Source organism: Cryptomeria japonica, chromosome 3, assembly GCF_030272615.1.
Source record: "Cryptomeria japonica chromosome 3, Sugi_1.0, whole genome shotgun sequence".
Classification (NCBI taxonomy): domain Eukaryota; kingdom Viridiplantae; phylum Streptophyta; class Pinopsida; order Cupressales; family Cupressaceae; genus Cryptomeria; species Cryptomeria japonica.
The window spans coordinates 434882431-434909877 of NC_081407.1; positions in this window are offsets into that span (position 1 = coordinate 434882431).

A 27447-nucleotide genomic window follows, 5' to 3' on the forward strand; every position below is an offset into this window, starting at 1 on the left:
TTTTGTGACTAAGAGACTTGGCACTCCCCTTATTGAGAGCTTCGTTATGTGATTTACTGGTGGAGCATGTTTCTGGGTTGATTGAGCAAAGGTATTGGACAATGGCGTCATTGTTTTGAAAGGTTGGTATATCAATGTGTTTAGGTTGTTCCCACTCTATAAGTTCAGGATGTATGAGAGGTAGGGGATCATTTGGTGGGTCAAGGTCTCCTGCTATAAGAGTCATGATGGTGATGTTGTCATAGTTGTCTTTGGATGTATCAAAGTCTATGATAGTATCAAGATCTTCGATGGTACTCTCTTTGATGTTGCCTATTTTGTATTGACGCCGCTCATTCTCACTAGCCTCATAGATATGTAGTGGTCCAAATTAAAACAATCTAGACCTTGAACCTTGTCCATCATAGGGTATGGGTGTATATGTGTGGATTGTATCCACCTCAATATCTTCAGTGATATCAGAGAAAGAATCCTATTCACATTCATTTGAGTCTGTTTCAAAATCACTTTCTAATGCTACACCACTGTATCTGACAGGAATATTGTATGGCGAGAAGAGTTCGCTGATAATTGATACAAGTTTTGTTACTTGTGTTGATTTAGGTTCTGTGCTTTCTTGTACTATTTGGATTTGTTCATAAACAATCTCCTCCCTTTGAATGGCAAGTTCTTGTTGTGGCTCATAGTTGGCTTGATCGGGTCCTGCTATTGCCTGCACATGATGTATCTATTTATAGGAAGCTTCATCTCTTTGAATAGCGAGTTCCTCTTGTTGTTTCTCATATTTTTCATCCCGTTGTTCTTTGTTTGTCTTTTTAGCTACTTGGTGTATCACTTCTTGCCATGATTCCTCATTATATGTTACATTTCTTCTCCATTCGGGATTTTGATGATCTCACTTTTGTATAGGTTGAATATGCTGGCCATACCCAAGTCTAGATTTATCTTTTGTAAGTTGTGAATGGTGTTGAATTGGTTCTGTGATGCATAATTGAGGCTTGCTAATAGGTCCCTTTCCTTTGTATCCCATCCATTGCATGATTCTGAATCCATTACCATGTTTTTGTGTGGGGATGGTAACTTCTAAAGAAGTTGCTCTTGTCTCTTCCTCATCTTTGTATAGCCAGTTGAGGATATCCTTGTCTTCTGATTCTTCTGTGACTGTGCCTACTTGGATAAATTTGCCATCAAACTTATTGATGGGTTGTGCTACTTTGTGCCTTGATGTTGAAGGTTGTCCATGGGACTTTGGCGAAGTCGATAACTTTGATAGACATAGGGATTCAAAAGAGTATTCCCCCATGCCTTGGTCTTTTATCTTCATCTTCTTTTCAAAGTCTATGGAAAAATACTTGAGTTTTTCCTGATTATTGGATGATGAGGAAGCTTGGGCCTCCCTTTTATGTGGTACTAGAACATTTTGATCTGCCCTCATAGTGTTGCAATACTGAAAGGGGTTGGTGTCTGCTGATATTGAGATTTCCTATCCATTGTAAGGGAACTTGAGACATTGGTGATATGTAGAAGGTACCACTTGCATTTCATGGATCCAAGGACGACCCAAGAGTATGTTATATGCCAAGTCTATGTCTAAGACTTGGAAAATTGTGTCCTTTTGCACAGGTCCTACATGAATGAGTAATACCACTATTCCTTCTGATGACCTCTCTTCATCATCACATGCCTTGATATTGATTTTCTTTTTAGGATCAATAACTTTCTCTGAGAAGCCCAATGCATGGACAAGTTTTAAAGTATATATATTTAGGCCAACTCCTCCTTCTATTAGCACATGTTTTACCTGGTGTTTGTAGACAAGAAATTTGATATGAAGTGGGGTGTTGTGTGGATGACTCAAAGAGATGCCATCATGCTTTGAAAAAGATAGGTTATGAGGCACCATCATATGTGCCACAATGGCTTGGAATTAATTGATGTCCAGGTTGTTTGGAACTGTAGTATTTGTATGAGCTTGTTCCAAAATGTCCTTATGTGTTGGTGAGATTTTGAGCAACTCTAATATCTATATTTGGGCAGGTATCTTTTGCAATTGGTCTACCAAGTTGTATTGAGTCTTAGGAAGAGTTGTTGCTTTAGATGTGGTCCCCTTCAAGACATATTTTTGTGCCCTTGTTGTCACATTCAGCGATGCATCTTCTTGTTTATCATTTATTTTTGTGATATTCACCTGGTTGTCATATGTCGATATGTGATTATTGACGTTGTCATAGATGTGGTTTATGCGGGCTCCTTTGTTGTTGGATGTTGTTGCTTCTCCCTTGTCATAATTAGGAAGGGGATCTTTGAATGCCTCATGGTCACCATTGGTCTTATGGCCATCAACCATTATATCCCCCTTGCATATCATGTCTTGAACTAGGTTTTTCAACCCTAGGCAATCATTTGTGCAATGTCCCTTGTTTTGATGATAGTCGCAATACTATGAGTCATTCCACCATGGTGGTTTGACTTGGGGTTCAAAATTGCCTATGTTTGGAAATTTGATGAGTTTGTTTGCCAAGAGCTCTCGAAATGCAGATTCTGGGGATTGTCCCAATGATGTAAAAGTTCTTCGATATTGGGGAGGTGGAGTGTTGGTGTTATTCCCTTGGTTATTGATCCCTCAATTGTTGTTGTTTCCTTGATAGGTAGTGCGTTGATAGTTGTTAGTGCCTTGATTGATATTTCTTTTATTGTTGTTGGGTAGTGTACCACCTGATAAATTTAGCAGTGGTTGCTTGGATTTCACATTGTTGGCATCAACCACACCATCATTAAGAACATTCTTGTTCCTAGTCTAAAACTTGGACTTGTCTGAGTTGTTGTTGTATTAATTGTTATAGGTGTTGTTGTTTGATGAACTAGCACCTTCCCTAGAGAATTTCAAGGTTCCCTTTTTGTTTGAGGCTTCTTCTACTTCAATGCCATTCTAAATCAACTTTTGAAAACTAGGTAGACATTGTATTTTGAGTTGATAACTCATTTTGTTATTCAAATTATCTATAAAAAATTCCATTTTCTGCTTTTTAGGCACATCACATGGGTACCTCAAAACCATGCACCTCCATATTTGTAAGATCACCATAAAATTTTCATTGTTCTTTTGTTTTGTATTGCATATGTCAAGCATGGTGACCTCGTGTTGGATATTATAAGAGTATTTTAAAATAAATTTGTTCACTAACTCATCAAATGACCTGATAGGAGGTGTGAGTTTTGAAAGACACTCCATTGTTTGTCCTCCCAAACTTATTGGGAATGACCTCATCATGTAAGTGTCATTATGGAAAAAATCTAAGCTCATAGTGCAAAATTCCCTAATGTGATAAGGGGGATCACTCTTACCATTGTATGAGTCATACTTTGGTATATCCGAGTTTGGTGGAAAGGGAACCATGTTTGATCTTCTATCAAAATGATAAGGACAAATGTCCTCCAAAGAGTACTTTGTCGTGGACCCTTGTTGCATATCCTGCATTTGTCGTTGGAGTTGTTGGAGTTGTGGGATGTTGGCTAAGGGAACATTTTCTTCGTTGAACCTTTGATGATTGGCATCCCCTTGTTCACTAATGTTGTCATGATTATGGGTATTGTCTCAGTCGTGAGTATTGTCTTGGTAATGGTTATCGTCTCCTCCCAAGTGATCTTGATTCTGAGTATTGAATGTGCAGGTCCTTTCCCTTGTTCTTGGGATTCTTTCATTGGTATTCCTTGAATTCTCCATGTCAAAATCCTCAGGAATATTGACTCCTTTACTATTTATCATAAGGAGGTATTTTTGTTTGTCTGATTCTATAAGCCTTTCCATGAGCTTTTGGAAGGTGGCACTTTGTTGGCATTGTTGGATGAGATCCTTGATGCTCTCCTCTTCCCCCATATGCGGGTATTAATAAAAAGGACTGGACTCCCTATGACTCATGCTTGATTCTATTTGTGAGTCTTTGTTTTTTCAAGATCGAGTGACAACGAGAATTAATATGCTTCCCAATAAGTGATTTCTTCTTCTCTTAGTGGGGTTGATATTTCTTCCTCACTTATTGGAGTTGGTGGTTAGGGCTGAGCTTCATTGTAAGTGATGCAAATGTTTGGAAAGAAGGCGGGATTGATTTTTCCCCCTTTGTTGAGACGTTGGTTGAATGCTAACTTCTGAGTAAAAGCCCTACTTCTTAAAGGCTCTTCGTCAAACTCATTGGTTTTTCCTTGAAGATATAATCTCATGTGACGTAAGAAGATATGATGTGATACAAAGAGTTGACGATTAATGTAGAGAATCTTTCTCCTCTTGATAAGCTCCCTAGGACTAGGTTGTCTCTTCTTCAACTTAGTCTTTTGACGATGACTTCTACTCAAAATATGGGGAGTGGTCATACAAATGATCAAAATGTTGATGTCATTAGTTGATAGGGATACTTCATGTTGATACTCAAGCTTACTAGTCTGAATAGAGGGTTTGTTAAATAGGCCCCTATGATAAAGTACGACAAATGATATGGATCAAGTTTCCTGATATGGAAACCAAATTTGACAAACTTGAATACCTAGCTAGGTAATGTTGTTGAGATAGTTTGGATGATAACTAGTGATCACTTGGTTTGATACTCCTCTAATTTTGTTGGATGAAAGTCTTGCCTAAAGATAGTTGAACAGTTGATAACCACCTCCAAAGGTGCTTTGTTGGATTTGAAAATCTCCTCCACCTATGATTTCTCTTTGTTTGAACTGATTTTTGAGTTGATTGATTGATATTTTTGTAAGATATTTTAACATTTAAGACAAGAATACATAGCACACATGAAGACAATGATCATCCTAATGCTAAACATTTAGTGTATGTTCTTTTGAGGATGTGTTCAAATCCCCGATGTTTTCACTGGCTTGGATACAAATAAGACACACCAAGTAGACTCTTTAATCAAGGATCATTGACAATATCATAGCCCACAACTCGATACTCCTTCATCTCAAAGAACCGTGTCACCCCCTAGAGGGCACCCATTTTTTTGCCTTTTTCCAAAAATTAACCCAAAGAGGATTGCTACTCAATTGAGTAGTTATCTTGGGAGATGTATGGTGAGTGATCTTGGGGGAGGATTCTTCCCCACCCTTGCACTATGATATTGCCAATGTATGGCAACTGACTCGACTCAAGGTTTCTACTTCTATGATTCATAGTAAAGGTTCCGTTCGGTGTGACAAATGATAAACTCAATTAAGAGGCTTCCCAACCTTTAGAACAAAGGCTTTTCACATCTTAAGGATATTAGGGGAAGGCTATCAAATACACACTAGCGTTGGAGGGGATTTTCATTAGCCTCCACATTTGATTATAGTGAGTTGGTAAACATGGCTTTAGCCGTTGCCCACTTGGGTCATACCCTTCTCACTAGCCCCCTCAAGGCTTCAGGAAGGCAGGCCCTCTAAAGGTTTTAAATGCTTGAAATTAAATAAAGCATGAAATGAGTGGGTATGGCTTTTTGGTCACCTAATTAAGTGGAGAGCATATACCTATTAGACACGATGCACCACTGAGAGGGGTGTGAATCAGTAGTTTTCAATCTTTTCCCTTTAACTATCCTATGTGTATATACTGGTTATCAGGTCCAACTCAATGCAGAGTTATCGATTAGTGGGGAGAATAATCACAAATGTATTCACACGTAAAGGGACATCACATAATACTAGCATATACAAGGAAAACCCAAGATGGGAAAAACCTTGGTGAGAAATGCTGCTGGAGACTATCACTCCAATCCAGCCTCACAATGAATCTCTGATTACACTGTCTAGGGCACCAACCCAAGGGGCACCAACCTAAGGAGCTACAACCTCTGCACTGAGCTACAACTCAGTGAATACAAAAAATAATCATTTACAAATTAATAACCTTGTTACAAATACATTTTGCAACACTTCTGCAAATATCTCTATAGGATCTCTTATCCAGTTCAGTGCTAGTTCTCTACCTCGCCGTCTCATTGTTGCAACCTTATCTCTTGCTACAACCTTATCGGTTCAACTTGCTCTCCTTCTCTATTGGTTCTCTCTCTGTCAGTTCTCTCTACTGGTTGCCTCTTCTCTCAACTGCTTTGCTGCTCTCCACCATCGGTCTTGATAACTCAGTTAGATATCTACCATCTGATACCTACTGGTCCTCATCTTCCCTTCTCTGCAATCTGCTATGGCTCTTCTCTTCCATTTGGTCACCATCAATTTCCTCCTCTGTCAGACTCAATGTCCAACTATCAGTTGCCTCCCTCTTATCGGTTGAACTCTTCAACCTAATTCTCTCTCACACTTAGTCTCTCCTCTAACTTTGATGAACATTTGACTGATTTTCTCTCTTTTGTAGCAGCAACACTCTCTCCTTCAACAACATTATCCATCGATTTTGGCTTGCCTATTTATCAACTTTTTTTCCCGCTAAAAGACAATTCAAACTTTAGGAGGTTAGGGTTTCTTTCGTTGATCATGAGGCACATAAAATCCAATCAGATCTCATTCGATCTGAGCTCCAAGAAAACTATCTACACATCACTGCTATTAACATGCCTTTCAATACATGTTTGCTAAACTTAGCAAACATGACCTTGTATGTCATTCGAAATCTATCAAATGCCATAAATATCTCAGCTATTTCCTTTGACAAGCGAGCACAAAGATCGGATCGTCCTTCCTTGATACACTCACCAAACTGCTCTTTCAATCTGTTTCGATCTACAAGATCAGTCCTTTCTGGATTTTTGTTGTTCTATTCGTCTCGAGTTGCAATCCTCAAATTTTCTTCCTCGAGCCTCATAGTCAGCATTTAATGTCGACCAACCACTAGGTTCCTCATCAACATGACACTTCATGGACCTTTGCGATCTTGCCACTTCAACTCCACGTGGCATGCTTTGTCAGTATTCACTTCAACAAAGATCTCGGTGTTGGTTCAGACAAGATCACCGACCAAACACTCAATCGGTCCTTCTTTTCTGCCAGTTCACTAACCTTGTCGGTATCTCACACTTTACCAATTAACCATCATGTCTGCACTTTGCTGATCTGCCGGTGGAACACCTTAACTGGTCGCTAGACATGCCTATACATAGCACGCTCATTCTCATCATGTAGGAGCACATCACTTAGCCTCTTTCCTCTCTTACTGGTTCTCATACTTATTGGTGGGCACCTTGATGACACCATGTCATCAACCTTCAACTATTTCCATCTAAGGAATTTGCATGCCGGTTGCACTCTCTATCTGCAGCTGCTCTACTTTGCCTTCTTCATCATTAGACCAGACACTATCTCAGCCGGTTTGTCAAGGTGACAAACCCATCAATTCTCTAATCTTCCTTTTCTATCCTAGTGGTATAACATGCCTTCTATGTCAGTCTAGTGCATATCCCTGATTTCATGCAATTGAGGCATCCCTTTGATTCACCAGTAGATCCGTTGTGATCCTTCAAACACCTGCCTTTACCTCTTCTTCCTTATCTCATAGAACTAAGATGCATACTTTGCATAATAGGAGATAAGCTCCACTTACTGGTGGGAGTGAGTCCTTGTCATATGCATCCTGCAACACACTCATGATCTGATGTGGATACATTCACTATCAGTCATCTCTTCACATGGTGATTGCATCTCTATCTGGTGGGAGTCCCACTGTTCTGCATCCACACAACATACCGGTGACCAGTACATCCTTCTTATACACTTGTCATAATCTTTCCGGGTGACAACCACTCACTTGGTTGATTTGTCTTCTCCATGTCAAAACATCACTAACCAGTTGACATCTTCTCCTTACCAGTGGCAGACTATATTAGTAACCTATACATATCATCCACACAAGTCATAAACTAGCTTGTGTACCAGTGACTCCAGTGATCATTCCTCTGAATGACATTATTTTTTTTTACCGGTGACCTATAACATTGGTTGACATCAATGACTTCATGTCCACAATACTCCCATACCGGTTGTCCTTCTATACAAGTGGACATCAATGACAACACAATGCCAACAATATCCCCCTTTGGCATTGATGTCAACTCATGTAGTATCCAACATACTCCAAAATCCTTCTCCCCCTTTGACAAAAATGGCAAAGGGCATTGTGAGGGTCTCTCACTTCCTTGTTTTTACCGGTCAGAGTCATATTTTTCTCCCCTTTTTCTCTTTACCAGATGCATCTCCCCTTTCACTACCAATTTGTACAACTTCTCAAGTTACAAATCTTGAGATGGAGGACTCAACCATCAACTGACACCAATTGCTCAGAAACAAGTGTTTATGTAAACCAAAAACACATGCATATATAAGTCTAAAACCATTTGAAGACCCATGTGTTAGTGAACAAAAACTCATGTGTCGATCAGACTGCATCATCTCCCCTTTGATATGTGTTAGCATCCCCTTAATTTTTCATTAAAATTTCAAGCTCAGAGATTGCCTTTGGTGTTCTTTCCTCTTTTGGTCCTATGTTTCCTTTCTTTGAAACTAAGTCATTGAACCATTTCATAGTTCAAAGGTTCAAGGTTGAAAGTGCGCTTTAAGTAATTCTCTTCGCGGCTTTGTATTATGGTAAGGCAAGCACATTGTTGTAATTTGTATTGACCTTTGAACCCTTGAACCTTTTTCGGTTCAAGGTTCAATTGGCTCTCTTGCATGAGTCGCGACTATGTAATTTTATTTAACGAGCAAGTGTGAATGTGTAAGTCAGTTTTGAACTTGAACTTTGAACTATTTACAAATAGGTTCAAGGTTCAAGGTTCAAAACTTCCCTTTCTGTTTGTTAAAGGTCTTTGCTTGTTTCCGGTGTTGTTTTGAGCCGCAAGTTGAGAATTCTTTGTTCTTGTGTGGGGGAAAAAGTGACACTTAGCAAACATGCCCTAATCTCACTTTCAATCACACACTTGTGGAATACGAAAGAGCCTAGAGGTATCACACAATTGGCTACTTCTTTTTGTGGAAGAGAGAGCCACGGGCTACCTATTAGGATTTCTATTCCTTTGTTGTAATAGAAAGATGAAATGATGCAAGTTCAATTCCTAACCCCAAAGTGCAAGTATGAACTAATAACAGGATTGCAGAATTGAACTTAAACAATGAAAAGCTGTAAACACAAGGACAAGGCAAGAATGCAAATGCGTACCTGGAGTCAAAATCTGAGTGAAAATGTTTGGGACGGGGGTGCGGGCGCCACTGTCTTGATTCTGCCCCTGAAACTGCTCTGGAAACTGTTGTTTTGCAACCTGGAAAGCTGTCAAAAATGCTAAAAACTGCTGTCTGTCAGGAGGACCAGGGCACCCAGCGCCCCTGTCCTGGCAGGACCAGGGCACCCCACGCCCCTGTCCTGGTCTTTTGCTTTGCACTTTGGTGTGAAGTTCCGTCTCAGTCTGCTTCCGTCGGATCTACAACTTGCGTCGTCGTCCGAATCCTGAAACCTGCACTTATATCTGAAAAGGTGTGGTGGGTGGCTATATAGGGTTTTGCCTTAGTCAAACCCCCGCTTTGGTGATTTCCACCTCCACGAATAGCCAAGTTGTATTGTAAAAGTAGTGTGTGTGCAGACCTTGTGTGTGTGCAAGATCCTAAAATGCAAGTAAGCAAACTAGACAACCTAGAAAGTAAACCCTAATTGCTTGTAAATGATAATGTAAATGCTCTAAATCAAGATGCAAAGTGATCTAAAGCATGAATAAAGGATATATTGAAGCTTATGCAAAGACATGAAAACAACATGAAATCATACCCAACCCTCAAGGGAGGAGTACAAGCCAATCTTCAGTCGGTAATCTCCTATTGTTCTTCAATGTCTCCCAAGCCCTAAATGAATGAAATTGATGAATGCTTGATGGATGGATGTTGAATGTTATTGAAGTCTTCAAAGATCTGCTCTTTTGCTACCTAGAAGGTCCTTGAAACCAAAATTCGGATCCTTTCCAATGAAGAAAGAGAGCTCTTATATATGAAACCCTAGGTCTTAATTTCGACTTTTGGCTGACCTAGAGATTGAATATCCCGCCAATTTCTTGGGGTTAAGCTTTATTTTATGATTGGATCGCGCTCCTAAAATTTCAGGAAAAATGTCCGGGACCATGTGCACGCCAGGTGCCATGGTCCCGACAACTTTTCACCAAATTTTCAGGGCCGTCGGATATGATGATTTTAGAGTGAATCCCGAAGTTACAGCTGATTTTGAGATGTTTTGACCCCCAAAATCAAGCCCCCAAGTTCAAAATAGGACCTAATTAGGGTTTTCGATTAAATGATGTATTGGAGTAATAAAATGAAAGGGGCACACTTTAATGAAAAGGGCCCAACTTTATGATATGGGAGATGATAAAATAGAACCTTAGACCTAATTAATTTAACTAATTAAGTGCTAAAGGGGAAATGCAATGCAAAATGCAAAATGCGCCAAGGCGGGTGCTAAACTAGGTGTGAAATTGTACCACCCTAGCAAGTGCGTACAATTTACGAAGCTACAGTTCTGTCTCCTTGAATTGAACTTGAACCATTGAACTCTTCACGAGTTGGTTCAAGGTTCAAAAGGTCCATTCCAAGTTGGCTTTAAAGACTTTAATAACATTGAAGGTGGCGTGGCAAAAATGAAAATTCTTGACATCTCATAGTTTAAAATTCTAAATTTAGAAAGAAATCATGAAAGCATCAACCGTTTGTGTGCAGTTGATAGGTAATTAAGAAAGTGTCAGGTTCCTATCATATCACTATTATTTCACACGTTTGAATGAGTCATTATGAGGCATGTATAGATCTTTCTCATCTGTTTTCTCATTTGTTTTTAAAAGACATGTGAATTCTCAAAATTGTAAAAGTTGTAGCTGCTATTATTGAAGGAGCGAAAGATGTCGAAGGTAATTTCAGCTCCATTCTACCGAGATTTTCAGAGATTTCATGGTGGTTATTGGCGAGTTTTGATAATCTCCCTCTACTATGTTTTTAGCTTAGGAGGTCGATCAAAGTAGGAGAGATCTTTTGTTTTGGAATTGATTTTTGTCATGTTTAGGAATTGTTGTTTAATGTAAAAGTGGCCTCAATGAGGCCAATACTTCCAAATCTCGGTCGAACATCATGCTTGGTGAGCATACTTCTAGAGTTGGATGACACCTCTTTGGCCCAGACCGACCTGAGAGATTTCTTAGAAAGGGCCAGAAACCCTGGAGCTGGTTCAATGATGGAGAGGATAGTAAGAAGTGGCCTGATTGAAGCTGTCATATTTCAAACCGCTGCTCCTTGTCCAGATTTGGTAATAGCGTGCGTAAACAAATATGACACTGATAACAGGTGCATTAGAACCAGTAGTGGTGAGTTGTTGGTGGAGATTGATAGAGAGATAGTAATGGCTATAATGGGGATCCCGCATAAGGAGCCATATGAGGAATGGTCAATTGGGACCTCATATGCATTTTTCTCTAAGAAGAAAAACACATATAGAAGCGTTATTGCAAGGAATTGGCTTCTCAAGGTTCAAAAGGGTGGGTCTCAGTTACCAAAGCCCCTTACCAGAGAACACTTCATTACAGACGTACGAGATATTGTTATATTGTTGAACAAACTCAAGGGGAACTCACACTCCTTTTATTGGGAGGATTGTATGTATTTCTATATCCAGGTGTTATTAGTAGGTGAAAAATACCTTGACTAGGCACAAGTGATTGAAGAAAGGCTCCCTGAGGGTTTGAACAATTTTGTGGGTATGTCTAGGTTCTACATGTCTTCATATTTGTTCTACATATTGGCTCATACTAGAGATTGACAAGGACAACATAATGAGCCTTGGGTAGATGGCATGAAGGTCTATGACTATTACCCTTTACTGTAACAACAAAAATATGCAGAGCATTTCACCAGATGGAATGATGTCTTTGCAAGAAGGCTGGCCTTTGAATTGCAAGGCGATATTAATAAAAGATTATCGGTTGAAGCCATGGAATTGATTAGCATATATGGAATCTTTTTCATTTAGTTTCCTAGATTTACCTATCTTCAAGTTGTCGGTTTTGAGGGTGAACCATTCAAATTACCCAGATATGCCTTTGACAGCTATGTACTCATTGAAGTGAGCAGACAATTGGCTCATATTGACAAAAAGTTAGGAACAAAGGGTAACTCCAGAGTTGTTTTTCAAATTGAACTTGGTTATTTTAGTTGTAAATCTGTATCTGATTCTTTGAATTTAGAGTTAGAATTTAAGAAAATGAATTTGCAGTCTTATGTTGCCAGGTGGAAGTTTGACAACAGGGGATATGTTGTGGAAAATCTGAATGTGGATGATCATCTTTCATGAACCCTAGTTGGAAGACTACTAGGAAAATTGTAGTGATGAGTTGGAAGGAAGAAATAGATTATGGTCAAGGTTCACTTTACAGCAAGTGATTACCATGAAACTGCCCATTAATGTGTCTGGTGTGCAGGAAGAAATAGGGGAGGATGTCTTGGATCCCGAATTCAATGAGAAGATTCAAGGACAGTCAATTTTTGAGATTGATTGGGACAGGAGAAAAGAAGATAACATTCAAGCCAGGACCTTCAATTTCATAAGAAGAACAAAAAAATGGCTAAGGGATCGAAAGTTCAGAAAGGATTCAGACATGCCTCCTCATGAATTAATAGTTGGTCCATGTGCTACAACTCAGATTCCCACTTCTTCCTCTAACAAGATTGTTGATATTGCAGGTGACACAAGGCCAATTATTGAAGAGGTTCAACCCACAAGGTCAAAGAGGTCTCCACTAAAATCTTTAGCAGTCTGAGTTACTTGCTTGAGGAGCAAAAAGAAGAGTAGAGAACCAGTGGTGAACCAAATTGTTGTAGACTTGGATCCGGGTGAAGAAATTGAAGTGACAATGGATCAACAAGTATTAGATAACCCTCTATTGTAGGATACAAATGTAGGTAAGGAACCTGAGGAAGGGCCAAACCCAAAGAGTACTTTGACTATTATTGACTCCCCAGATGCTCAGACACCTCCACCATCTAAAGAAACTCCCAGCACTCCTCGATGGCTAGGAGCATCAATTGGGAAGAAACATAATGTTGTCCCTATCACAATTCCCATGGAGGATATGGTGAGCAAGTACCTCAGGAAAGTATTTAAACCAAAGAAACTCAAAACACAGGCAATGGTGGAAGTGGATGAGGCAACAGTTCATTGGGTGGCTGAATTAGAAAATCCCATCTCAGGCAGATATTCAGAGAAGGCCACTAAAGATGATTTTACTATAGAGAAAATTGATTTGGGAGTTGTTTCGAGGGCGGTAGATGCTAAAAACCTAGAATCCTCCACAAAGAGGATGATATCTAGGTCTTGGAAGGATGAGAAAGATAAAAAGGAGTTGAAACAGGTCATCACCCAAATGGCAGAGTAGATCAATGCCATACACCATCCAAGCCCTTAGCCCCTGTCCCAATGACACTATCCTTTGACCCCAAATTACCGGTGAACCAGAAGCTGTTAGATCAAGTTTAGAGGAGCCGCATGGTAGTAGAGATATTCATTGAATGGCTCAATTTTATAGTACAATAGGGTTCAAATTACATTGCCAACCTGGTTAAAGTGTATGAAGATGCTGTAATCGTGAGTAAAGAGTTAGAGCTAGAAGTTGTTGCCTGGGAAAAGGAAAGAACCGAGTGGGTGGCAGTGTTAGAACAAATGAATGATATGCAAAAGTTTGGCGTGAAGAAGTTCCTAGCTGAGAAACCCATGGAAAATTTGGATGATAATGTGCTTTATGTGTCAAGAAAAAATATCGAGTGGAGAAATTATATCGTCAAACAATGCCATGAGTAATCTGCAAGGTTACTTAAAGGGTTGAAATATCTGATTGTCACAATGCAAAAAGATCTAAAGTGCATTGATATCCAACTCATGAAGGAAGATGCCCAGAAAATTGAAGTTGATGCAGATATGGCTAAGATCTTCAAAGAAAGAGTGCAGCTTGTAAAAGAAATGAAATCTCTGACCATCGATGACTTTTCAAAAGTGGCAAGGATAGAGTCGATGCTGACAGTCTGCTTTGATCACTTGGAGGAACATAAAGAAAAGGTTACACAGGTTAGCATGGACAAGGAAGTGTGGAAGCAATGTATCCAACAGATCGGACTTCCATACTTTTAGGTTATCTTGAACTTTTTAGTAGCACAATCTGGAGTGGCATAATGTGCATGGTGCCGCAGAAAAGTAGGACAAATCAACGATTACTTCTTCCATGATGGAGTCCTAATCGGCTAACAGATGAGCTGTCATCCTATCTGCGGATTTTGTTTATTTAGTTTCATAAAGTTCAAAGCAAACGATTTCTTTGACTCTAGGTTAGAGTTAAAAGATTTAGGGTTATTTCATAATAAACTATTGTCCTAGAGGCTATATATGTAAGAAAAGAAAGCTTTGTTAGGGTCTGAAAAACTTTGATTTGGAGGAATAGATTTTATTTTCCTTGAATTTCTCAGAACTGATATTTCTGGTGCTTGAATGAAATGCTATTTTGATGCAATCTTTAAAATCCGTGTGTTTGAAGGATTAGCAATCTTTGTTGAGATGTATTCTGATGTACGAGATATGTCATTTCATTGCCATTTCTTTCTGTGTTTGTGAATTTATTGATTTTCATTGTTTACAAGAAATTTCATTGTTGTATAAATGACACTGATCTCCCTTGTCCTGTGAGGCATGAGTGAGAATCGATCAGTATTTACACTACTTTGAGTTTACTTTATTATGAGTTTATTGAATGAATATATGCGGAAGTAGAAGTCTGTGAGCTCTACACTTAAAAAATAAATCTTTGTAGCATTCTTTTGTGTTGATGAATGAATGTAAAAGCCTTTCGCGCTTTCTGGTGAAAAGTGTATTCGTTTCTAAATTAACTACATAAAAATTCATTGTAAATCTCATGAGGAGCTTCCCTCTAATGTAGAAGATGAACCTTAATTCGGTTCACCCAACTGTTGGTTCATTTGCTTTCCTTTCATAAAGGGTGTACACGTGTCAATTTAATAATATACATATATAAATTAGAGAAAAGAAAAATCTGTTAACCAACAATATGCAGAAGTTATTCTAACCCCAAGATGCCGATAGCAAGTGTTGAAGATGACACTGATACCAATTGTATGCTTTTTGATACCAAATACATGTACTCTTGTGCAGGTAACTTTCTCTCTTAGCAAGCAACACTCCCGGTGATCTAGTCATGATTTCAATTGAATAGGCATTGAAACATCTCACAAAACTAGATACCTCCAAAACACAAACATACCAGTACAACCATAGACACTTGCACACCCTCTGTGTCCAACAATTCTGATACACATCAGAAAACATGACTGTCAACTCCCCCCGAGACATGCATGTCAGGTCCACATTGCTGATCAGATCCAAAACTAGAGCTCCAATCAACTCCATATACCGGTTGAACTGTGCGTATGTGATCATCTGATGATATTTCAGTACTATCATATCCACCACAGCCTATGACATGATCCTGTATGTACACAATGCCATACAATGTCATCATCATGCCATGAAACAAACCGGTTAGCCCAAAAACATGTATGCCTGCATGATCAACAACTGGGCCAACATATGTCATTCAGGTTTTCATCAACACCATCTGAGACATAAGTTCCCATTCCATTTTACTGGGGCTAATGCAATGATCTCCAACCTCATTGTCTTACATAGCCTACAAGTACCTGTTTAGCATTCACACTGACAACATCCTGCACATATCGGTTTCCTGTACCGGTCCAGTATCACTATCAGAGCACCTTCTTGTGACTCCTGACATTTTGTGTAATAATATATTTGATTTCAATTGTTAATCTCAATCCATTGACACATGTAGTAGTGATCCAACTCTGATCTATAGGTGTGTAGCCAAGGCAACCACTACACACACTTATCTTCTTTTTTCCATCCTTCATACCGACAACATCTTGTTCTTCCAACTGTCCTTCTTCACCGAGGGGGTGAATGATCTAGTCAATATTCTACTCCCCCTGAGGTCCTGCATCTCCTTTAGGCCTTAGGAGATATCACGTGTGCATTGAATACACAATACCGGTCCATGGACTTCTTCCTCCACACTTGCTTGGTCTCATTCTTCCTCCCATTTTCAGTCATGGAAGTAGGTCTTACCTTCTTCTGCTGATGGGTCCTTTCATTTCCGAACTCTACATCATAGTCAGACGTAGTGCTATAGAAGCACACAACATCCATCCCTACTTCATGATTGGGGAATCTCTTAATGTACCGGTTTGACCATCTTCTTTTGGTCATGTTGCTATGACTGTCAACCAAAACTAGTAGACCTCTTGACCATGCAGGACATTTCTCCTTTGGTTCAATGCAGGTCTCTATCTTCCATATGATCTGTATCCATTTATATGTTGAGCGTAGTTTCTATACTGACCTCCATATGACTACAATTTACTCTTCCTACATTCAGACTCTCTATTGTCAATTCCATTGCAGTTATAACAAACATTATTTGCATAACTAGGAGAGGGGATATGCATGTATTTACTCCTGGATACATTTTTCTCATATGCATGATATCTATGAGATCCTAGAATATTCCTTCTAGATCTCTTTCTACATTCTTCTTCCCTATGTCTATAACCGGTAAAGGATGGCATCTTCATTTCTCCTTCTCTTAGGATGGATCTTGGGCTTTCCATACTTTGCATTTTCTCCATCTGGTCCTTTCATCTTGCACACATGTCTTGGCATGTGGGCGATACCATTTCTTTGTCCTCTACCGGTAGGAGGTCCTCTTTGTTGTCTTCTCCCATCCTCCCTTTTCCTTTGGGATCAACATTATTCCTCCTTCTTTCAACACCAGTCTTTATTCTTGTCTGCAAGTCTTCACTAGTTGTGGTTAGGTCAACCTTCTTCCGGGGAGAATTTCTAACTGTGAAGGTTTGTCCCTTGTTTTCTCTATTTGAGGAGACACATAAAATATCATTGTGGGGGACAGTCTTGCTGGTGGAGCATTCACCAACACCACTTCCTAAACCTTCAGTGTCCTTGGCATGCCTTTTCTTTTTCAACATTTTGTCCAAGGCATAACTACTGCTATCAAACCGGATTCTCATCTTGAGCTCATCCTGACACTTCTCAAGGTCATTTCAGAGAACCTCCATTTCTCCAAGCAGATGTTGATATTCTTTATCTTTAACTTCTAGCACAAAGGCTAGATCACTTCACTGGCACTCCTTGGTGTCTCCTTGTTGAGGCTTCAACTCTGAGATACATTTCTTAGATTCTTCAAGGCAATTCATCAACCAGTTCTGCTCCACTATAGCATCATTCTTGAATAGCTTGTATTCCTTTCCTACTCTACTGAGCTCTTCAAGTGCATTTACAAGTTTACTTTCAAGATCAACTTCTGCTTCATCTTCTTCTTCTCCTTCACTATCACTACCAAACACATCTTGTCGGTAGGGATGATCTGCATGATCATTCTCAGATGTGTGCCTCTCATCTTTTGATTCTTGTACCATGAAGAGGTGGGTTCCTTCTTCATCAATGTTGAGGCTGCTAGCAGATCTGCCTTCATCATCTTCATATACATGACATGTATTTCTCATCCTATCTTCACAAGCTGGTTTTGTAGTAGTAGGCTCATTTCCATAGAGCTTCTTCAATCTATCCCATAAGGGTTTTGCAGATCGACATCTGTCCACCTGAGAGGAGACATCATTTGTTAGCCCATAGAGTATAGCCTTCATTGATGCTACATTGCACTGGTTTCTTCTTTCTGCATCTGAATCGGTGGGAGGACTGACTTTACTAGGCCAACCATTTATGATAGGCATCCATACATCATACCCTAGAGAGGATAAGTGAACTTCCATTCTACAACTCCAAATTGAATAGCTAGACCCATTAAACACCAGAGCTGGGATTGACACTAAATAGACCATTGCATCCTTAAGCCAGAATCTACCCAAGATGGAGAAAGCTCATCTAACTGGGAACCTAGGGCTCTGATACCAATTGTTAGATACAATGCACCACTGAGAGGGGGTGAATCAGTGGTTGTCAATCTTTTCTCATTAACTATCCTATGTGTGTATATCGGTTATCAAATCTAACTCAATGCAAACTTACCGGTTAGTGGGGAGACTAGTAAAAAATGCATTCACACATAAAGGTACATAACATAACACTAGCATATAATAGGAAAACCCATGATGGGAAAAACCTAGGTGAGAAATGCTGTTGGAGACTACTGCTCCAATCTAGCCTCACAATGAATCTTTGATTACACTATTTAGGGCACCAACCCAAGGAGCACCAACCCAAGGAGCACCAACCCCTGATTTTAGGGGACCAACCCAAGGAGCACCAACCTCTAATTTAGGGCACCAACCCAAGGAGCTACAACCCCTGCATCGAGCTACAACTCAGTGAATACAAAATATAATCATTTACAAATTAATAACCTTGTTACAAATGGATTTTGTAACACTTTCGCAAATCTCTCTACTGGATCTCTTTTCTAGTTCACCTACCTCACCCTCTCATTGCTGCAACCTTATCTCTTGCTACAACCTTATCGGTTAAGCCTGCTCTCCTTCTCTACTGGTTCTCTCTTTGCCAGTTCTCTCTGCTGGTTGCCTATTCTCTCAACTTCTTTGCTACTCTCCACCACCATTCTTGATATATCAATTAGATATCTACCATCTAATACCTGCCGGTCCTCAGCTTCCCTTCTCCGCAATCTACTATGGCTCTGCTATGTCGATTTAGTCACCACCAGTTTCCTCCTCTATCAGACTCAATGGCCAAATACCGGTTGCCTCACTCTTACTGGTTGAACTCTTCAACCTGATTCTCTCTCACACTCAATCTCTACTCTAACACTTGATGAGCACTTGACTGGTTTTCTCTCTTTTGAAGCAACAAAACTCTCTCCTTCAACAACATTATCCATCAATTTTGGCTTGCCTGTTTATCAACTTGTTTTCTCGCTAAAAGCCAATTCAAACTTCAAGCGGTTAGGGTTTCTTCCGCTGATCATGAGGCACATCAAATCCAATCAAATCTCATTCCATATGAGCTCCAAGATAACCATATGCACATCACCACCATTAACGTGCCTTTCAATACATATTTTCTAAACTTAGCAAACACGACCTTGTATGTCGAGTGACATCTGTTAAACACCATAAATATCTCAGCTGTTTCCTTTGACAATCGAGCAAAAAGATCGGATTGTCCATCCTTGATCCACTCACCAAACTGCTTCTTCAATCTGCTTTGATCTGCAAGATTAATCCTTTCTAGATTTCTGCTATTTTCTTCATCTCGAGCCATGATCCTCTGTTTTTCTTCCCTGAGCCTCGTAGTCAACATTTAATGTCAACCAACTGCCAGCTACCTCACCGACATGGCACTTTGCCAACCTCTGTGAGCTTGCCACTTCAACTCCACATGGCATCCTTTGTCGGTATCCACTTCAACAAAGGTCTCTATGTCGGTTCAGACAGGATCACCGACTAAACACTGAACCGGTCCTTCTTTTTTGCCGGTTCACTAACCCTGTTGGTATCTCACACTTTACCGGTTAACAATCATGTTTGCAGTTTGCTGATCTACTGATGGAACACCTTAACCAGTCACCACACATGCCTATTCATAGCATGCTCATTCTCATTAGGTAGGAGCACATCACTTAGCCTCTTTTCTCTCTTACCGGTTCTCATACTTATCGGTAGGCACCTTGATGACACCATGCCATCAACCTTCAGCTATTTCCATCTGAGGAAACTACATGTTGGTTTCACTCTATATCTGCAGCTGCTCCACTTTGCCTTCTTCATCATCAGACTAGACACTATCTCAGCCGATTCATCAAGGTGACAAACCCATCAATTCTCTAATCTTCCTTTTCTATCCCAGTGGCATAACATGCCTTCTATGTCAGTCCAATGCATATCCCTAATTTCATGCACTTGAGGCATCCCTTTGATTCACTGGTAGATCCTATGTGATCCTTCAAACACCTGCCTTTACCTCTTCTTCCTTATTTGACAAAACTAAGATGCATACTTTGCGTAATAGTAGATAAGCTCCACTTACTTGTGGGAGTGAGTCCTTGTCATCTGCATCCTACAATGCACTCATGATTTGGTGTGGGTACATTCATTGTCAGTCATCTCTTCACATGGTGACTGTATCTCTATCCAGTGGGAGTCCTGTGGTTCTACATCCACACAACATATCGGTGACCTGTACATCCTTCTTGTATACTTGTCATAAGCTTGCTAGTTGACAACCACTCACTTGGTTGATTTGTCTTCTCCATGTCAACACATCACTTACCAGTTGACATCTTCTCCTTACCAGTGGCAGACTATAATGGCAACCTGTCCATATCATCCACACAAGTCAAACACTAACTTGTGTACCAGTGACTCTAGTGATCATTCCTCTGAATGACATTCTTCTTCTTTACCGGTGACCTATAACACTGGTTGACATCAATGACTTCATGTCCACAATACTCCCATACCAGTTGTCCTTCTATACTGGTTGACATCAATGACAACACAATGCCAAAAATACCTACCACTCAAGACAAAGCATACAATGTTGTTTTTACCTTTCAAAGCTATGATTATCTAAGTCCTAATTGGAGATGTTTCTCCAATCAAACCTGGTGTTTATTTTAGTCCCACATAGCAATTGTTTTCTAACTAGGAAAGTGAAATCCTAGTCAACAAAATGAAAGCACGTTCCTATAACGTAAATCAATTTGCAAAAAGAGACAAGTTGATTGTTCTTTTTAACTTGCAAATAAAGATTGATTGTGAATTTTACCTTTGCAAGAAATGAACATTGTTGTTCTTTTTAAGCATAAATTTGATGTGTTTTTGCTCCTAGCTTGCAAGAAAACAAAGTTCGATTTGTGATTCTTTTTACCTTTGCAAGTGATGTTCTTTTTAGAGCCCAAAAACAAATGTGATTCTTTTTAAAGCACCAAATTGAGAATATGAAGTTCTTTTTACCAAAGGAAATGTGAATTCTTTTTAACCAACTTTGAAAAAGCTAGAAAGAAATAAAAAATCCTAATTTAACTCCTTCAACCTGCAAGAAACTATTAGAAACTTGGAAAAAACAAGTTAGTAAAAATCTCAATTACTTGGTGGGCTAGAGAAGCCTAATTTGCGAAATGAGATCACAAAATTTGCCTTTGTGACAAATGCGCTATTAGAGAGTGAAAATGCACTGCAACAGAGAATAAATGCACTACAATGTACTGCAAATATGTTAAACTATCCAGAACCAAAAAAAGACAAAAAAATACAAATGCACTATTACAAAGAGTATATGTGTTGTGTCGTACTTCAAATGTGCTATAACAGTGAGCTTATGCTCTACAACAAAGATCAAATGTGCTATAACAGAGATGAATGTGTTATAACATACAACATATGCGCTAAAAGATTTTGTAAGATTTCTTGGACGGACCCGTGCAAAAATGTTAGAAATTTGATAAATTTAGGGGTCAAGCCCCACAGTGGGTGCCAAAAATGTGTGCTGGAAAGTGTGGTACCTGGAAGAGAGACCCAAACAACATCAAACACACACATGAAACATTATGTTAGAGTTAGAAATCAAAATAGAAATTACACTAAGTTAGCTCCAAAATTGATGGGATGGGGTTTGGGATAGACTAGCCTAGTCTATGCTCTTGGATCCTTTCCTTGGATCACCTGGTGTTCTCTACACACCCTAGGATGACTAGGAATTCCTTTGCTTGAGGAATCCTCTGACCTTGCCCAATTCCACCCACCAATGAGTTGCAATGCTTCTCTTAAGGTCTCACCTACTCATGAGACTCAAAACCCCTTACTATGGCTAATAAGGGTTTGACTTGTCCTACTACTTCCTAGGTCTTAGTAAGGTTAGGACAGGTCTTAAACCATGTTTTACATCCATCCATGTGCCCCCAAGAAGTTACAACCTTCATCCCTCCTACTGATTTCACTATTTTGTGTTTTGCCTACAAAATAGGGGTACAAGGATTAGGACCAATTAGGCCTCCTACCCAGTCCTTTAGGGCTCCCTCTCACAAACGATGCACAAAATACCCAAAATACCAAAATGGACTACCATTCATTTGGCAAGGGCTCAAGGATTTTTCGGTTTTGGGCCTCCAAGTGGTCGGACAGTGCCTAGGGCGAATTTTGGGATTTTTAAGGGTTTTATGAGGGTTTTTATGGTCTGCCTGGGTCATAGTGGATGTTTTGTGTTTTAGTCACCTTGTCTGGATTGGTGGAGGCTCATCCTTCACACCAGTGGTGCTTCACACACTCCTCTACACCACCTCCAAAGGGTGCACTCTCCTCTGACCAACCTTGCTCTCCAAGACCTCTTCAACTTGACCCTTCCTAGCCGGACACTATCCAGTCTCGCCTAGGAGTGGGTCTTTGTATGGACTCCTTACATTTTCAAGGGCCCTGCTTGCATTGAAATATGGTACAAGGTCTTCACTCCCATTCCCCATGGTTTCATGGTGATTCCACAATGGGGAATGGAGTTATGATTCCATTTGCACAAACCAGTCCAAAACTGGACAGTGAGAAGGCAATTTACAAACTATTTACAAACACACAGAACCTGCAAATAAAAAAACCTAATCCAATTGCTCACAATGAAAGTATTTACACCATAGAAGACACTCCACATGGTTTTACATGTAAATCAATCCATTAACTTGCTCGGTTGCTTCATTCAAACTGACTGGTAACCAAGAAATAGTCACAGTCAAGCTTTTCTTACTTGGGCCGTACAATGTCTGACATCAAACCCATTAACTTAGGGTTTGGAAATAATTATACTACCCTCTCCTCGGTCTATGTGCCCTTATTAGGGTTGTCCACGCCAAACTAAAAATGTTGGCCTCATGGTGGAAAAGTTGCTTGACAACTTTTAAAAGTTGTCATGCAACTTTTGAGCAACTTTCCCAATGTTTCTTTTCTGGACTCCTAGGCCCACATTGGGCCAACCTAAGGACTCCACCATGCTATGAGGGACCCCTAAACACCTCAAATGCACACATACCCACTATTTCCAAGAAAATCTCAATTTTTGACTCATGACCCTAAGACCTGAACTAGGACCCTAACTAGGACCAATGAGCACATGGCTCTTTATTTTATATACAATGGCTTCAAAAGAAGCATAAAACCAACAAAACAAAGAAGGATGAAGAGCTTGGAAGGGTTCTCCTACACCATACTCCCCCTCTGCACACAACTAAGAAATAGAAGGAGATGAGAGCCAGGTCTATGCCAAGTGTCTTGAACCTGCTCTCCTCAATGCAGGTAGCTTCAGACTCAGGCTGATCTGGCCACTTCACCAAGTGTTCCATGTAGACCTGGTGTCTAGTGGACTTCTTTACTTTGGATTCCAAGATCTCCTCTGCTATAGGCTTCTTCACCTGTGGTAAGACATTAACATCTAGGTCCTGCAACACCTTAGCTTGGTTCTCCTTTTGCCCAGCTATTTCACCCTTGTACATGATCAGGTCAGCTACATTAAAGACCAATGAAATGGCTAAGTCAGAAGGAAGTTCAACCTTATAGGCGTTCTCACCATATTTTGCCAGAATTCTACAAGGTCCTACCCTCTTCATTTGTAGTTTGGTAGGCTTACCACTTTGCATCCTAGCTTTGCTCAAATGGACCATCACATAGTCACCCACCTTGAACTGAACCTCTCCCCTTCTCTCATCCATTTTGGCCTTTAGTTTTTGAGTGGATTCAAGGATGGCTTTCTTAACTTGCTATTGAACTTCCTTGATGGTTTGGGTGAAGTCCTCTGCTTGCCCACTCTTCATTTCCAAGGTACCAAGGTCTCTCAACTCACACACTCCTCTTGGATGTTTACCATAGACAACCTCAAAAGGACTTCTACCAGTGGTCCTATTCACACTGTCATTATATGCATACTCTGCTTGAGGAATGATTAGGTCCCATGTCTACCCATACTCCTTAGTTAAGCACCTCAACAAACTGCCTAACACCCTATTGATGACTTTAGTCTGACCATCAATTTGTGGATGGTATGCTGAGCTAAATGAGAGATTAGTTCCAAGTCTCCTCCATAATGTTTTCCAAAAATGGCCCATGAACTTGCTGTCCCTGTCCGAAACAATGCTTAAAGGGAGTCCATGAATCCTAACAATCTCCTTAAAGAAGAGATGTGCAACATAGCTAGCATCATGTGTAGTTTTGCATGGAATGAAATGGCTCATCTTGGAAAATCTATCTACTACCACATAGATGCTGTCCATACCTGTCTTTGTCTTGGGAAGTCCTACTACAAAGTCCATGCTTATACATTCCCAAGGCCAATTAGGGACCGGCAATGGTTGATAGAGACCAACATTGCTTGATCTTCCTTTTGCTCTTTGGCATACACCACATTGTTCTACATATCTTTTCACATCCCTTGGCAACTTTGGCCAATAGTAGTACCTCTGTACTAAATCCAAGGTTTTGTTGACTCCAAAGTGTCCACTTAAACTACCATTGTGTTTCTCTTGGATGAGGTTTTTCCTCATGGATCCTCTTGGCACACACAACTGATTACCCTTGAACAGGAGACCATTTTGGAGGGTGTAATCTGCATACTCACCATGGAAATGGTTCTCAAAATCCTTGCAAACCTTGTAAGATGATGAGAAGTCTTCATCTCCTTCATAGAGGTCCTTGAAACCTTCTATTCCTATGCTCTGCAACTGTAGTTCTTGAACTGTCAACAACTTCCTACTTAATGCATCTGCCACCTTGTTGAGTTGCCCCTTCTTATGCTTGATGGTGAAGGTAAAGGATTGGAGGTATTCCATCCATTTCAAATGCCTATTGCTAAGCTTCTCTTGAGTGTTAATGTAACTCAATGCCTGGTTGTCTGTGAACACCACAAATTTCTTTGGAAGTAAGTAATGCCTCCATTTTTTAAGAGACTGCACTAATGCATACAACTCTAGGTCATAGGCCGAGTATTTCTTCTTTGCTTCATTAAGCTTCTCACTGAAAAATGCCACAGGTCTTCCCTCTTGACTCAATACACCACCTACTGCAATTCCACTTGCATCACACTCCAATGTGAATAGCTTATCAAAGGTAGGTAGGAGAAGGATAGGTTTTGTGGCTACTTCTTGCTTCAACAATTGAAATGCTTTGTTAGCCTGCTCAGTCCATTTAAACTTAGTTTTAAGGCCTCCTTTTATGGTGTCAAGGACTGGTGCACATATGCCACTGAAGTTCCTCACAAACTTCCTATAGAATTGAGCTAATCCATGGAAACTCCTAACTTCAGTCCCTGTTCTAGGTGCAAGCCAATTCAAGATTGCCTCCACTTTGCTTGGATCCATCTTCAAGGTTCTTTTAGACACCACAAATCCTAAGTAGACTAGCTCTTGCTTCAAGAAGTCACACTTCTCTAGGTTGATGGATAACTTCTCCTCATGAAACCTCTCTAGGACTAACCTCAAATGCTCAAGGTGCTCCTCTTTGGTTCTGCTATAGATGAGTATGTCATCTAGGTACACCACCACAAACTTGCCTGTGAACTATTTTAACACCTCATTCATCAACCTCATGAAGGTGCTTGGGGCATTGGTGAGTCCAAATGGCATCATAAGCCATTCATACAATCCTTCTGTGGTCTTGAAAGCAGTCTTCCACTCATCACCCTCCTTGATTCTAATCTGGTGATAACCACTTTTAAGGTCCAATTTGGTGAAATACATAGCACCTCCTAGATAGCCCATAAAATCCTCTATTCTAGGAATAGGAAACCTATACCTTATGGTGATCCTATTTATTGCCCTTGAGTCAGTGCAAAGTCTCCACTTGCCTCCCTTCTTTGATGATAGCACTACCGGGACTACACATGGGCTGATGATCTTCTTAATCAGTCCTTGTTCCAATAACTCTTGCACTTGCCTTGCTACCTCCTTGTTTTGGTCAGGTGTGAGTTTATGTGCAGCTTTGTTAGGTAGGGATGCTCCATGAACAAAGTCTATTTGATGGCTTATAGACCTTCTAGGTGGGAGTGTTGCAGGTGCTCCATCACTCATTATGTCCTTATACTCTTGCAACATTTGCTTCACCTCCTTGGGTACCTCTGCCTGCAACTTGTCTTCTTCCTCCTTTGGTTTCACAAAGATGGTACACTTCACTATCTCCTCCTCATGTAGCAAGTTTAAGAACTCTTTACCAGTAGCCAATAAGACACTAGGTGTTCTTGAAGTTCCCTCTTCATCCTCTGTCAAAGACTGAATCTTGAAGGTCTTGTTATCCTTCTTGAATGATATGGAGTTCTCCTCTCCATCATAGATCACCTTCCTATCAAATTGCCAGGGTCTTCCTAGTAGCAGATGACAAGCATCCATAGGCAACACATCACAAAGGATCTTATCCTTATATCCTCCTATAAAAAACTCTACCCAAGTCTATTCATTGACTAGCACACTTTGTCCTTTGTTCAACCAAGTCACCTTGTAAGGGCTAGTGTGGGGTATTCTTGTGAGTTTCAAATTCCTAACTGCCTCTTCTGATATGATGTTGTTAGTTGAGCCTGAATCAACTATCACCTTGCACACTTTACCAAGAACTTTGCATGTCACCCTAAACAATGCTCTCCTATGTTTGGGTTCCTCCTTAACCGGCTGTCTGATCAAAATCCTATTGAACATCATATTCTCACCAATTTTTGATTCAATTTGATCCACATCTGGTGTCTTTCTTCTTGAAGAGTCTTCATGAGCATAGGCAACCCTCTTTCCACTATTTGATGAGGTAGGCTATTAGGGCATCTATATGCCGGGTGTCCCAATTGTCCACAGTTGTAACACTTCATAGTTGCAAAGTAGGAGTTACCTCTGCCGGCACCTCTACCCCTACTTGGACCACCTTGTGCACCTCTTCCTCTAGAATGGCCCCCTCTAAGATTGGTTTCACTGCCATGTTTAGTCAACTTGGGTTCTCCTTGGTTCCTCTGCTCATTTGACTTGCTTAGGTAACCACCTCGGTGGTTCATTTTGTCTCTACCTCTGCCTTTACCCCTGTTATTGGAGTCTCCTTTCCTTTTGTTCCTCTCTTCCACCTTGACAGCAAGCTGATGACATTTTTGAATAGTAGCAGGAGTCCATAGGCTTATCTCCTCTTGAATGTTCCACTTTAGGCCGCTTAGATACCTAGCCACCTTAATAGATTCATCTTCTTGGACTTTGGATCTAAGACAAAAATTTTGAAATTCTTTAGTGTAGGAGGTCACATCAAGGTCTTTTTGCTTCAATCCCTATCTCTTCTTATGAAGTTGGACTTCATAATCCTCTGGTAAGTAGTTCTCTTTGATCTTGCTCACCATGGCCTTCCAATTGGCAATAGGTAGCTTCCCCATGATAA